This window comes from Macrotis lagotis, chromosome 5, assembly GCF_037893015.1.
Source record: "Macrotis lagotis isolate mMagLag1 chromosome 5, bilby.v1.9.chrom.fasta, whole genome shotgun sequence".
NCBI lineage: Eukaryota > Metazoa > Chordata > Mammalia > Peramelemorphia > Peramelidae > Macrotis > Macrotis lagotis.
In genome coordinates this window covers 30,998,672-31,013,573 of record NC_133662.1, presented here as the reverse complement: position 1 = coordinate 31,013,573, position 14,902 = coordinate 30,998,672, and the positions used below count along the sequence as shown (strand labels likewise).

The 14,902-nt window shown below is 34.5% G+C and overlaps 1 long non-coding RNA gene across 1 annotated transcript in view; it reads right to left on the bottom strand.

Moving 5' to 3' along the window:
- Nucleotides 1-13,003, bottom strand: part of LOC141523741 (uncharacterized) — a 28,632-nt gene extending 15,629 nt beyond the window's left edge. The window contains exon 1 of the long non-coding RNA XR_012478575.1: nucleotides 12,872-13,003. This is a non-coding gene — a long non-coding RNA (uncharacterized LOC141523741). The remainder of the gene's footprint in view (nucleotides 1-12,871) is intronic.
- Between the last annotated feature and the right edge of the window lie 1,899 nt (nucleotides 13,004-14,902).

The window sequence follows — 14,902 nt, the reverse complement described above, 5'->3', positions numbered from 1 at the left end:
GTAAGGTTCCAGCAGTAAGGATTACAATTGCAGCTTGGAGAGCCAGGTTTTGAGCCCTAGGAAGCTGGTGTGGTGCAAGACAACCCTAGGTCAAGGAGTAAACCGCAAGGTGCAGACATGCCAAAGCAGAAATTCAACTTGCAGCAAAAACAGTTTGGGACTATACATCCTATATCATAGGATCACAATTCAACTGACAAAGAGCCCAGAAAAACAATAACAAAAAATAACTAACCATTCATAGCTACTATTCTTATAAAAGTAATAAAAGTGATAAAAAAAAGAACACCATCTTGGAAGAGGAAAACAGAGGCTCTGATGAACTGGTCTCATTTCTAAAAAGGCCTTTTGGAAGAGCTCAAAAAGAATATTAAAAGCCAAAGAAAAAAATGGAGAAAAGAAATGAGTCATGCTAACTAAACTTAACTAAAGAAAACAAGATTTTAAAAGTTAAATTAACCAGCTGAAAAATAAAATTCTATTTTTCTTTTTATCTTAAGAACTTTAATTCTGATGATCATAGTGACTCTATTCCCTCTATCTCTAAGTTCTTTTCCAGGTCATCATATCTGCTCTGATTACATTATTCTCTTTCATATTCAACTCCTTGGTGAATCAACTCAACCTTAGACTATTTTAGGCTCTATAATTCCTTGTTTCTTGTTTTATGACTGATTATTCCCAATCCCATACCTCAAGTCCTCCCATTGTCTATCAACTTTATCCTTCTTCAAATACTGTTAAAGAGGGTTAGAGTAAATCAGGAAACCAATAAATACTATACTGCTGCTGTTCAATTGTTTTCAACCATGTGTGACTCTTTGTGACCCCTTTTGCAGTTTTCTTGTCAAAGATACTGTCGTGGCTTGACATTTCCTTCTTAAACTCATTTTAAGATGAGACAAGTAAGTGACTTGCTCTGGGTAAGACAGTTGTAAGGATCTAAAGTTGGATTTGAACTAATGAAGATAAGACTTCCTTATTCTAATTCTAGTGCTCAATGCTCAGTGATATTCATTATGAATCTATGGGGTTTCTTTTTCTTTTGGCCTACAGGCACCTTCTCAGAATAATGTTTTAAGATTATATAAAATAAAGTACTTAGGATTGTAGAGGAATTTGATTGTAATGAAATGCATGATAATTTTTTTTGTGTCTCAAATTAAATACACATTTGTTCTATAACATTTCAGTAGATTGTCTAATCAGTTCCCTCTTGTTTGAGCTCTTAATATAACATCACCAACAACCTTTTGGATATCTCAAAGTCCTGTGATAAGTCCTGTGGTCATCACAAACACATCAATGTCAAAAGTAGAATTTGTCATCACTTCCCAATGCCCTTCCTTCTTTTGAATTTTGCTTTTACTATCATGGGAATTACTATCTTCCTGGTGATCCAGACTCACAACCTTGGTCCTCACTTCTCCCCATCCCACACATCAAATTAATAAAGTGTGCCTTCTTTGCCATCACAGTATATCTCTTTGTCCCCTTCTCTTGATTCACACATCCACAGTCCCAGTGCAAACTCTAATTGCTTCTTGCCTGGATTGCTAAAATAGCTTTCTAGTTGATCTTCCTACTTCAAGTCTTTGCCACTTGAATCTGTGTACTATTCAGCTGCTATAAAAAAAAATTTCCTGCAATACAAATCTCATTATATTACTGTGTCCCACAACCATTCAATAAGAAACAATATATTTCTATAACTTTTATGATCAAGTATCAAGTTCCCTTCATATTTGACATTCTAACTTCCTTAAAACCTGATCTCTTCCTAATTTTCTAGTCTTATTACCCATTATAATCCCCAACACTGGATGCCTTGAATTCCCTTGAATTTGATTTTCTGATGCCCTTATATTCCTTCATTTTCAAGGAATTTCTATATTTCCTTTTATTGTTTCAGTTCAACAATAGGCTATGGTTGGAAAGAGGGGGATAGGGTTTTGAAGGGAGAAGGGAGGAGACAGGGAGCCAGAGCCTCTCCTCTGCATCTGCTTCAGACAGGATTGATCCTTATTTCTGAGCCTTGGTCCAGAGCAAATGACAAGATGAAGGTCCAGGGACAGGGTAGAGTGTTAAAAGAACATTGAGGGGTATCCAGTTACACAGCCTACCAAAGGCAGGGCTAGCATACTCCTTGAATGAGCAGCACTGCTTTCTTTTACAGAATTGAAGCATACAAGATTTTTCAAGTTCCATTCCTTGAATTCTAGCTCTTAAAAAACATTACTGAAGTTAAAGTCTTCGTGTTAAAGAATTATTTCAACACCTCTCTATCTTCTTGTACTTAGCATCTAGTTCCTTTGACTATGCATCCAACTTAAAGGCTGCTTGCTCAAGAGCTGTTACTTGCTTCTCAATTAAAGTGATCTGATAAGGCTGAAGTGCTGTATATCTCTGGTTTAAGTCCTTTAGATTTCTAGTTCTCTTTATACTGAAATGTCGTTCATTTCCAGATTCTTCAAACTCATATTTTCAAGCAGTTTATAGCCTTCAGTAGTGACCATTTTGGAGAATATATCCCTGGCAGAGCCCTGTGATATCTGTCTTGGTGAGCACTGTGGCCTCCTTCAACAGTATCATCTAGGTTGGGGAAGAGGGAGGCAGAGAAGCATGTGGATGGGAGGGGGAAAAGAAGGAAGTGGGAAAAAGGAAGACAGAAGGGAAAGTGGGGGGAGCAAACCATTTTCAAGGAATTTCTTCAATATTTAGAATCACTGATTATCCTAAAAGATGAATCATATCATAGGATCAATGACTTTTAGAGATAATAGAAAGACATGATAGAAATAGAAAACTTCCTATTTTATAGAGAAGGCAATTGAGGTATCAGAGAGGGGACCTGCTAAATATCTAAAAGACATCAAATATTTTTTTACTGGCATGCTCATCTTCAGACTGGCCTATATGTCTGAATTGTTTCTTTCCCATACTTTTCTATTAATTTCCTGAATTTCCTTCAAAATGCAGTTAAAATTTCATGTTTTAAAGGAAGGCTTTCTAGGTGCCCCAGGTTCTAATGCTATACATGCTAAATTTACCTTCCATCTACTCTGTATATAAGCTACATGTACCTAGTTATTTCTGTATTATCTTTCCCATTAGAATGTAAGCTCCCCAAAGTTAAACATTTTTTACTTTTTCATATTCACAGCATTTAGCATAAAGCCTTACATATAGTCAGTGTTTAATAATTGACAAAGCACTTAAGCAAATATTCCAAGATCACAGAGACAATAAATAATAGAAGTAGAATTAAAAGGGACCTTAAGGAAATTTAGTCAAATATGTTCATTTTGAACATCAAAACAACAACAACTAGAAGTAAACTAAATAACAGAGATAATTTTTTTTTAGATTTTTTTCAAGCAATGGGTTAAAGTGGCTTGCCCAAGGCCACACAGCTAGGTAATGATTAAGTGTCTGAGGTCAGATTTGAACTCAGGTACTCCTGACTCCAGGCCGGTGCTCTATCCACTGCGCCACCTAGCTGCCTCCAGAGCTAATTTTCAAACACAATTTCTTTGTCTTCAAAAGCAGTCTTCGGGGCAGCTAGGTGGCACAGTGGATAAAGCACCGGCCCTGGAGTCAGGAGTACCTGGGTTCAAATCCGGTCTCAGACACTTAATCATTACCTATCTGTGTGGCCTTGGGCAAGCCACTTAACCCCATTTGCCTTGCAAAAACCTAAAAAGAAAAAAGCAGTCTTCTATTGATGAGATACTAACTTATATTTCAGACCAATTCCCTGACTCCTTCATAGGAGCTCATTAGAATAGAAAAGTATACTTTTACCTAACTATATCACCTGACCTCATTAAACTGTTTAGACATTTCACAAAGGTCAACCAATAAGAAAGGAACAACACCAGGATGTGTACCATAATCCTTGACTATAAATCACAGAAGGAACTTGCCCCAGAGCAATGCTTGTGCTCTATCCTTCTTTTCTTAATTTATGTGAAGTTATGATCGTATTGAGTAAGGTAACTACAGGTACAGTTCCACCAAGACTGCATGGCCCCTTCATAATAATTACTGAAAAATTAGCATACATTTTTAAAAATACAGCACCTTTTCCCTATGTAAGCAGACAGTTTCACCCAGTTCAGCACCCTCACTCCCTTAGAGAGTAGAATCTACTGAGGAGTATGACATTCTTGGAGCTCTCCCCCCTCCCCCCTGCAAATAGATTCCCTTTGCTTGACTTGGCAATACATAACTATTTGGATATAGCTTAGATTCCTAAGATATAGCTTGAGTCATATTTTTTTTAGAGAAGACAATGTGACAGTCTCCCATGTCTCATCATTACTTCACTGTCTCTGGCAAATGACTTCCTCCCTCTTGACATTATACCATTTCTGCAAACAAGGATATTGACCTAGAAAATGCCTATGCTTAAAATATTGATTGCATGATACGTCAATATTTGAAATGTTATGTTTCTCTCTTTAACGCTTGTGTCATATGGGTTCATTCCTGTCCAACACTTCCTGACCCCATTTTGGCATTTTCTCAGCAAAGGTACTTGTAATAGTTTGCCATTTTCTTCTCCAGCTCATTCCACAGATGAGGAAATGAGGCAAATAAGAGTTAAGTGTCTCATTCTAGGTCATATAGCTACTAAATATCTGAGGCCAAATTGGACTTATGAAGTTGAATATTCCTGATTCCAAGCCCAGGGCTGTATCCCACGATCTGATAACTCTTCCTGGTTACTTCTCAGTCTTTTATTTTGTTTTGTTGATTTGTTTATTTTTCAATGAAAACAATAGTCCAAACTATAAATTCAAAAATTGAGGCAGAAATGCACTATCAATTAAACCAATTGTTAAAAATTGTTTTCTTGCAATGTGATGTGGTACTAAACACTGTATAAAAAGCACTCCATGACTCTTGTCACTGTTCTTTATGACTTTATTATCTAAATCAAGAAATAGATATCTTTATCTTTCCTGTTCAGGTTGACAGACTTCCTGAAATCTAGCCACAGACCACTGAGAATTCTTATAGCCATAGATTCTTAAGATATCTGTGAACTATGAATCTAATCCAAGCCTAATTCTGGGTCTCTACCTCACTTCTTGAGCATCTCCAGACATTCTGTTTTCAATTTCTTCCCCATTCCATCTTGCTTTAGTTCTACTTAAATGTTGCTTCCCATATTAGAATGGAGGCTCCTTAAAATCAGGGACTGATGCTTTTTTTACTGTGGAGCTTCAAGCATAAAAGAGGAAGGAAAACAACAAAATAATCATTGATGAATGTTGTGGTATAATAATGACCAGATTGGGCTCTAATGAAGAAATATGTTAATCTACCCCCTTTCCTTTCTTGGAAGAAATGAGGGATGGTGGGTGTGGAACATTATATAAGTTATGGGACTCAGTTGATAAGTTGACTGAATATGCTTTAATTGCTGAAGGGATCATTGAAATCAACTCCCTCTTGTTATAGATGAGAAATATGAGGCACAGAGAATTGAATTAACTTGTCAAGGTTAACACAATCAGAATGGATCAGAGACAAGACTTGAATTCTATTTTTCTTGCCATAAAATTCTCTATTAACTATAGATTATGTGGCCTCTTTAACCTATATCATATTTCATTAACAACATTATATAGAAAACAAACTTATGTACAATATTTCAGATACACAAGGAACATGCAAATAGTTCTATGGTAAAGTGTTTTATGGAAAAGCAATTTCCACAAAAGCTAATTAAAGTGAACTTTTAAACATAATCTCTTAATTGATTTATATGATTAAAACTACAAGACATATTTACATGTGCATACTTATGCAGGAATATAATTAAAACATATATGCCTAAGTATCCAGGAGTTGTTCTTGTGTATGGAGGGCTGAATTTGAAATTGTAAAAAACATAGTTTTCAGTCCCCCTCCTCCTGCTTTATGAGTTGTGTCAACCTATTCAAATCACTTTTCCATTCTGTCTCATTTTCTCTCCCTATAGAATTAAGGGGTTGGAGTCAGAGATCATTATTAAATTCTATACCAACTCTATTATTATTCATTTTATCATAGGTCTATTTTCAAAACTATGCATTTCCAACCATTTGTCATGACTTATCATATCTAGAAGGATGACTGTGAAGATGAAAAATAATCAAAGTAGTTTGTTGGTCCTCAGAGCACAATAAGCTATTTATGTGATTATATTCAGAGATTCAGTATTAATGAGATATAATACTATTATTTTTATGATGCACTAATATTAATTTTTGAGGAATTTCATCAAAATTTAGATTCATTGATCACTGAAGGTGAATCAGATCATAAGATAGTAGATTCTAGAGAGTAGAAAGAGACTTCAGAGATTATCTAATTATAACACAATACTTTTACCGACAAGGCAATTGAAGTATCAGAGATGGGACTCACTAAAGAAAGAAAATGACAATTAAATTAAATCAATTCTCTTCATTCAATTCAAATATTATATGTATTATATGTAAATAAATATTATTTATTCATGCAATTTATAAATATGACAAATATATGTATATTACCAGTGCTTACCATAGTTCCTGGTATATAGAAAGTACTTAAATGTTTGCTGACTGGGTTTTATAGTGCCTACATGATACAGTTCTTAAGAATATATTTCATAGGTTTCATTATACATGTATAGAAAGACAGACAGAGGCATAGAGAGAGAGGATACAAGAAGGAAGGAAAGCAGAGTTAGAGGGAGGAAAGAGAAAGGTATTTATTATGTATAATAATATTATACAGAATATTAATAAAAATATGAGAAATAAAATTGTATAAAAGATAGATTTAGATTTATGATCAGCAAAACTTGGATGTAATTACCACCTCAGAGAAATATCAATTGCATCACCCTGGAAAATTGTTTGACCTCCTTGTGCCTCACTTTCCTCATTTGTAAAATGAGAAAGGTGTCTGAATGATTTATTCTAGCTTTTAATTGATGAATTCATGAATGGCTTGGCTAAACAAATTCTATCACTTCTATATGAATTATATTAGCAAAAAGTAAGATGATATAATATTATCAGCAAACAAACACTAGAATAATTCCACAAATATTAAAAAGTATAGCTAATTTATTTTTTTCCAAAATAACTTACCATATCTACATAGGAGGTTATGGTTTGGTTGATAAGAGTGCCAAGCTTAGAATAAAAAGTTTTGTATTCAAATCCTTTTTCTTATATCTATTAGCTGTATGTCATTGGATAAAGAACTTAACCACTCTTGCCCACAAACAGATCCTTAGAATTTAGATTCTAAATGATCTATTTTGGTAGAGGGAGTGCTCATAATTCTCTATACTGGTGAATTAAAGATTCATTTCATATGTTAAAGGATTTGATTTTGAAGCAATGAAAACACTTATTTCATTATACATGAGAAGAAAAGTTCTTACAAGTTCTGTTCTGATACAATGGTGAAAAAAGATTAGAAAGTATTGGTAGAAAGTATCTACTAGAAAAATTAATTTATCAAAAATGTTAAACAGTTACAATGTGGAATTTGAAGCACTCAAACAATGGTTTGGAACCACATTAGGCAATACACAGTAATTTGAAATAGTTTCCAGAAATGGCATGGCAAATTCTGTTTCAAGGATATATTAATTTATAATTAATTAAACAATCTTGTCCAATCAGAGGAAAAGGTATGCTTTACATATATATATATATATATATATATATGCATACATATATGTGTATGTTTATATGCCTGTGTGTCCGTGTCTCTGTATATACGTTGTTTCATTCAGTTCCTTAAAAATTAAATATCCTTAGATCTTCCTAAAGATAGATCAAGTGCCTCATCTTGCTCTGAAAATCACTGGTGACAACCTTTTTATTTCTACATGAAAACTCCACTATTCTCTTATGTTGCTGTTGTTATTTTAATTATACAAGTTACTAAAATGATAGATTTAATAAAATAACATGATTACCAACAAAAGAACATGTCATTACTAATTTTTATTGAATAGAAATATTCAATTTCTTTCATTGAAGATAAGGATAAAAGATGCAATCTTTTCATTTCCAATGGAATTTTTTATTCCAGGAAAAATACTGGTAATAATTTAAGTTTTATAGGGAAGATTAATGTGATTAGCCACTCCATAAATACATTTTCTTGATTTATATTTTATAAAAAATGAAGTGATGGTAATTGGGGAGGCAATTTTAAAAACAATTTGAATATATGTGTATAATTATATTTTCTATTCATTATTTTTATTGTAATTTCATTAATTATATTGATAGAGTTAAAAAAAAGAATTCATGTATCATATTTTGCTTTTAGGTTCAAATTGACAAATCCTAAATAATAGCATTGAAGTTGATCCTTAAAGTGTAAGTTCCTTTTTTTTCTAAAAATAATAAAAGTACCCAGAGTCATATATAAAATGAACTTTAAGAAAGTTAAAATGAGCTGCATTATATTCTTAAGCATATGACATATGTAGATCCTTGGAAGACTTAAAAAGGATTCCACCCAAAAACTGATTCTGTTCAAGTTGAGAAAGAGACAAACAAATATTGGAATATTTCCCACAAAAACTACAAATTATAGTTAATTTCCTTTTTTAAATAACATTATTTTTATATAAGGAATACTGGTGTGGTTGACAAAATCAAAAAGTCATGGGTATTCCTCACTCTGGGCCCAGCATTCTAATCTACTGTACAACCTAGGTGCCCTGACATAAGATATACCAGAGAGCTAACTAGTGTGGAAATATAAGTTTCATTTTAGCGAGACAGATTTAGAGGATGTTAGCAGCATTTACATTTCTTCAGCACCTAGAGGGGAAAGTAATTTAGCATCTACATAGCCAGAAAAAAATGAGTTAAAATAGGAAACAACAAATGTTACCTAAACTGACTTCCTCCTCCATAGCTTGCCCATCCCTTTCTTCTTCCAACTCATGTCAGCAATCCAGCATCATTAAACATCATTTATTTTGCCCAGCTCCCTCATCTCTGGGCATTATTTACATATTTGCCTCAGAAAAATACAGGTTCAGACATACAGGCAAGATGGTGGAGAGAAGTCCAGCACTGTTTTAACAGACATGAATCAAGCCTCTTAACAGATTTGAGAAACACAAAACCCAAAGTAGAACAGAGAGGAACATCTCCCTGCAAAATTTATCACAGGGGGAGTGTGGGCATGCCCAGGGCAGAGAGCAGAGACCAGTGCACAGGTGGCAAAGTAAAGCAGTAGACTAACCTGACAACCCCAGCGTGGGAGTCTGAGAGATGGTCAAACTGAGAGATATCCAGCATGGCTAACCAGGACAGCCATTTGGCCAGCTCCACTGATCTGGACACTCTGAACCATGAGCTCCAGGTGATCCCAGTGGAAACCCAGGCATACTGTAGGTAACATCCAGCATCCCCACTACTTCAGTGTGTAGAGGATAAAAATCCACTCAAAAAAAAATATAGAGACTCCTCTGAGGAAAAAAAGGAAAGTTTATTTTGTTTTTTCTCGAGAAAAACTCCAAAGACTACAAGTCTCACAAAGGTAGTGAAGATCAAGGAACTGTCCTGAGGTGACAGTTAAGCAAGATTATATGGCCTGCTTCCTAACCCCCTCTCTTCCAACTTGATTGGTTAAGGTTTTCAGAGTTACAATCTTTTATGTGAAAAATCTACCCAGAAACAAAGAGAAGAATAAAAGGTTTTCATAAACTATTACCTCACCATCTAGGTGGCTAGGGTATCAGAAGAAAATTTCTAATGACCTTCTGTTAAATGAATTAATGTCTGAGTATGCAAGGTTTTCTAAGGGACTATCTTGCTATTAACTTCCACTTGACCTAAAATTTCTATATCAAATTGACTTTAATGGTTTACTATAAAGATCTGGGACATCAAAGGAAAATTCCTTTATAGATATAATTCTGAGTGTCAGTTTCCAGGCAGAGGTCATGTGAATAGGCAAATACCTAAAGTCAAATCTTAGATTTATCTGTTGAGACATAATTCAAATGTCACATTTGGGGAAGTCAAGTCAAAAGGGTCCAACCTCAGGTTGCACTGAAAAGTTGCCCCATTTGGCTTAGTACATCTGCCACCTGTGTAGTGTCCAAACCTCCTTCAGGCTTCCAGACTTCAAGAGAGTATTGACTCAACAGCACTTCCTTAGCTGATCATACCTGATGTTAGACACAAAACAAAAGCCAATTGAAAGTCCCATGATCTATAATAGTAATTCTATCTAATTATATCTCCAAATGAATCCACATCACAAGGACTAAATGCCAATTCTAATCTGGATTGGGAGTGGGTACAATCAATCAGTCCCCTTCCCTACACATATATCACCTCTATCTACTCCAAGTGTCCCTGTCATCAGAATACATTCAATAAAGTGACTTTCTAAACATTAAAAAAGTAGTAATGTTCCCCTAGCATCGGAGTATTCCTTGACATAAAAAAAAAACCTTCTTTACAAATATGTTTCATAATTCAACTAGAAGGTCTATCGTCCTGGTGGCACTAACTTCTAATCTGCAGACCCACATCCCTTTGTCTGAAATCATATCTGTTTTATTACTGGACAAAGATGGTATATTAGAGGACTCTTTGCTAGCCTGCTACAATAAATAAACACCCCCTTTGACTAGCAGATTATTCTAAGAATTCTCACATAACAATTAGCCAGAGACTGTCACAAAAAAAATCACAAATTATTATCATTATTTTCTTTCCCATGTTGCATAGGTGCTTTTACTTCAAAGAAAACAACCACAATTTAGAGATTATAAATAGAAATATATATATTTATACATACATTACCACAAAACTTCCAATTTATATATATATATATATATATATATATATATAATTGTCAAGTTCTTATGCAAACAATACCCTATAATAAACCTGTTTAATTATTAGCCATGTTGGCAATACAAATTATTATTTTTCATAATTCATTCAACCCATTAGAATATCTCTAAATTTAACAAAACAGTAATAAGTGTAACACATTAAGAGCTAGATTTCACAAAACAATCTTTTCATTATTACATTTATACCTGGACCTTCTAGAGCAAGGTCCGACACAACATTTAAAAATTTCAGGGAACCCAGAGGTTCTTTGACAGCTTCCCTCATTATTCCTACAAAGCGATCAATCATTAATTCCAGGTTTGACCACATTACAGTAAAATAGTTTATATTTCCAAAAGCAGATCATGTTTGATAACACTCTTCAACATCTTATTCATTGATAAGTCATCTAATTAGGATTACTTAGTTTTTAATTTCCTAATCATTTTCCAAAGCCCCTCACATTTATACAACATTATTGGAAAGGGTATCTTGCAGTTACACTCTCCTTCTGAATCTACATGGGGGAAGAAATCTGCAAGTTTACTTCTTTAAAATTTAAACATTAAATCCTTAACCTGCATGAAACATAAAGTTTTCATGTTGATATCTCATTCTCTTAAACCAAAACAAAACAACAGGTTTTCTTAAATTTAACCTTCTAATTAAATATCTTTTACACACAAACCTCTTCTAAATTTGTGCTTTATAGGCTTATTTATCTCTTCTTCTACATACACTTCTATTTTCAAAACAAAGAAAATAAGATTCTCCATGGATTTTAGCCTTATACATATAATTTCAAAAGTCCAGTGTACACTTTTTGCACCTGCTAGTGTTACATTTACATATACAATTTCTTCTTTTTAAATCACAGACCTCCATTCATTGTTCATTATTGCAACACAATTTTAAATTCTCAAAAATTTGTTTGCTTAAGTTTACTAATTTTTCACTATATATTTCAATTTCATGCAGTTTCCTTTTACTTCCTAGAATTTTACAACACAGAAAAATTCTTAAAAAACAGTTGTTGCCAAAAATCCCTTTTTTATGATTACAAGTTTTTCTTTATACTTCTCTCAAATTCCAAAAGTCATATTCAAAATAACCTTAAATCATTTTCTTTTTCAAAGCCAAAAAGGTTGCAAATTTTTTTTATCTTTATGAGTGCAATTCTATCTTCTCAATGCTCTAACTTATAAGAGTTTTCTATCCTTACTGACCAACATTAATATTAGAACACTTTATGTTCTGGGAATTGGAGATTTCCCTCAATTTGTGATATTAAAGTAATTATATTAATTCTTTTACCTTTACTATTTATCATTACTCACTCACCCCAGATTTTTTTCCAGATATATGAACTATACCCCAAACATATTTTGAATCAGTGTTTCCCAATTCTCCTTGTTTGGTAATTCTAAAGCTTGATTAAGTTAATTCACAGTCAATCCTGACTGCCAGTCTCCACCAAGGCCATTCTGTCCCTATCTATTACAGCATTTCCACTAATTCTTTTTCCTCCTAATGACTCTGGAGGAGCCATAAAACATTAAAAATAGAACAAAAAACAAAATCCCTTAATTGAATTTGAAATCACTTCCCAAGACCCCCAAATCCACCAAATTAATCATTTTACTTATAAATATCAAACCTACTCAAATCTTTTGTCTACATGCTTTAACCAATTTCCATACTTAGCAAATGATTCAAAAACCCTACTTCATGCCTTGATTCTCTTCCTAGTACTTTCAGAACCTCTTATATTTTCCTTTAATATTCTGTTCCACTATTCTTTTTTCATTAACTCTTTTTAACTATAGTTGATACTGTCCTGAATTGGCTATATAAACCACAGTCATGATTCCACTTTCCAGAAAACATTTTCCATACAAAGGATTTAATAATTAACACTTCTTGATTTTAACTGGTAAAACCTTTGAGAAGGCAAACAACTACTTCAAAAAAATCTCACAGACTAATTGGAATATTACCTGCTCCTTTCTTCAGAGTGAATAAACCACATAACTTTTGTCAAAAGGAGGCAGGTCCAAAATCTTTCTTGAGGGGTCTTCTGTTCTTAGGTCCCCCCCCTTGTTCTATTACTCCCTGTAATAACTAACATTACCAGAATCTCGAAACTAAAATGTTGCCATATCATTCTGGTAAAAGATTAACTATTTAGTTTCCTTTTTCTGGCATTTCTGTGTAACCAAATTATATACTTTAGAATTAACCTAACTCTCTTGACTTTCTGGGATTTACTTTTTCCAAAACCTTTTTTTCCAAATAAAATAACATTGCTTTCTGTGACTTCATTATTTAACATATTTAGCAATCTTCATTGTCTCTTTAACTTCAAAATAAGGTCCCTTTTTCTTAATAAATTCCCTTTTTGCTCCCATTTCTCTCCCAAGGTCAAGAGATAACAGCACCCCCCCCCAAAAAAAAAAGACCAGGCAAGCAGCCAGAGAAAAGCAGCAGGTGGGGGAGGAGGAGAAAGCATTCTAGCAATACAGAATCACAGTGAAAAAGCGGGGAAGAGAAAACGTCAACAGCATTTTATCATTTTATCATTTTCTGCAGTTTTCCCTGATATTTTGGTTCCTTATTCCAATTACTAAATTGAAGTCCCAAGGGACTATCTCCTGGCACTTCAGGGAGGGATTACAATACTTTACTGCTGCAGCTGTGCCTTAAATTTAACCTTCCCGTTTTTTTTTCAATCTAATGCTGTCTCTTGGAATTTCTCCTAGGAAGATTTATTTACTTTGTTTATACCCCAGAGCTCTCAAGCTGGCACTTCCAGACAGACCCTTCACCTGTGCCCTTCAGCCTCTAACTGCATGGGCTTGACCTTCAGCCTTTAACTGCTTGGGCAACTGGAATCTCTCCCCACAGATTGCCTGACAATTCTTGTAGACTCGACTGTACAAATTGGCCCTTCTGCCTCAAAATGCTCGAATATTGCAATTTAATTGTGTGGGAGTATTTCCACTCTTGTCCTTTTTTTCTGCGGCAAATGAACCCAACCTGCAGATTTGGATCCCTTATTGAAAGTGACAAGAGTAGGGTCACCTAGAACCTACTAGGCTGGTGTACACAAACTTACAGACCCTGCTGCAGTCCTCGGATCTTTTTCTGTGCCATCCCCTGCCTCCAGAGGTCTTCTGGCTTTCAGTTTTGCTCAAGTTAGTCTCTCTTTTGGTTCTTTCCCTCACTCCTCAAGGCATCTGCCAGGGCACTAAATCACAAGCTGTTGATAACATCCCAGCATGGCACCTGCTTTTGCTTATGCACAAGAGAGTCTCAGGGAAGGGGTTAAGATTACTAACCAATGCACCATAAACTGTGTGAGATAAAAATCCACTTTAAAAAATACAGAGACTCCTGTGAGCAAAAAGGAAAATTTATTTTGGCTTTTCTCAAGAAAAGGGCATACTCCAAGTCTCACAAAGTTAGTGAAGATCAAGGAACTGTCCTGAGGTGACAGTTAAGCAAGATTAAATGGCCTAGAGCAATTCCCCTTCTTCCTAACCCCCTCTCTTCCAACCTGATTGGTTAAGGTTTTCAGAGTTACAATCTTTATATGAAAAATCTAACCAGCAACAAAGAGAAGAATAAAAGGTTTTCATAAAATATCAACTCACCATCCAGATGGCTAAGGTATCAGAAGAAGATTTCTAATGGTCTTCTGTTAAATGAATTAATGTCTGAGTATGCAAGGTTTTCTAAGGGACCCTAGTAGCACTTAACAAATAAGAAAAGACAGGCTACTGTTCTCATAGTCCATTATCAAATAGATGGCTAACTAAGACTGCAAGGTCTCTTCTCTGGAAGTATTCCACTATTTTCCTCCCTAACAGAATCAATGCAAGGTCTTTCTGGAAATAGTCCACTGTTTCACTCGCTAGCAGAATTGGGAGGGTGTCTGACTGGGAATGCAAGGCCTCTCTCCCTCTTCTAAGAATAGTCTAAGAATAACAGTCTGTCTTTGTTTTAATGATTTTTAACCCTGAGAGGAC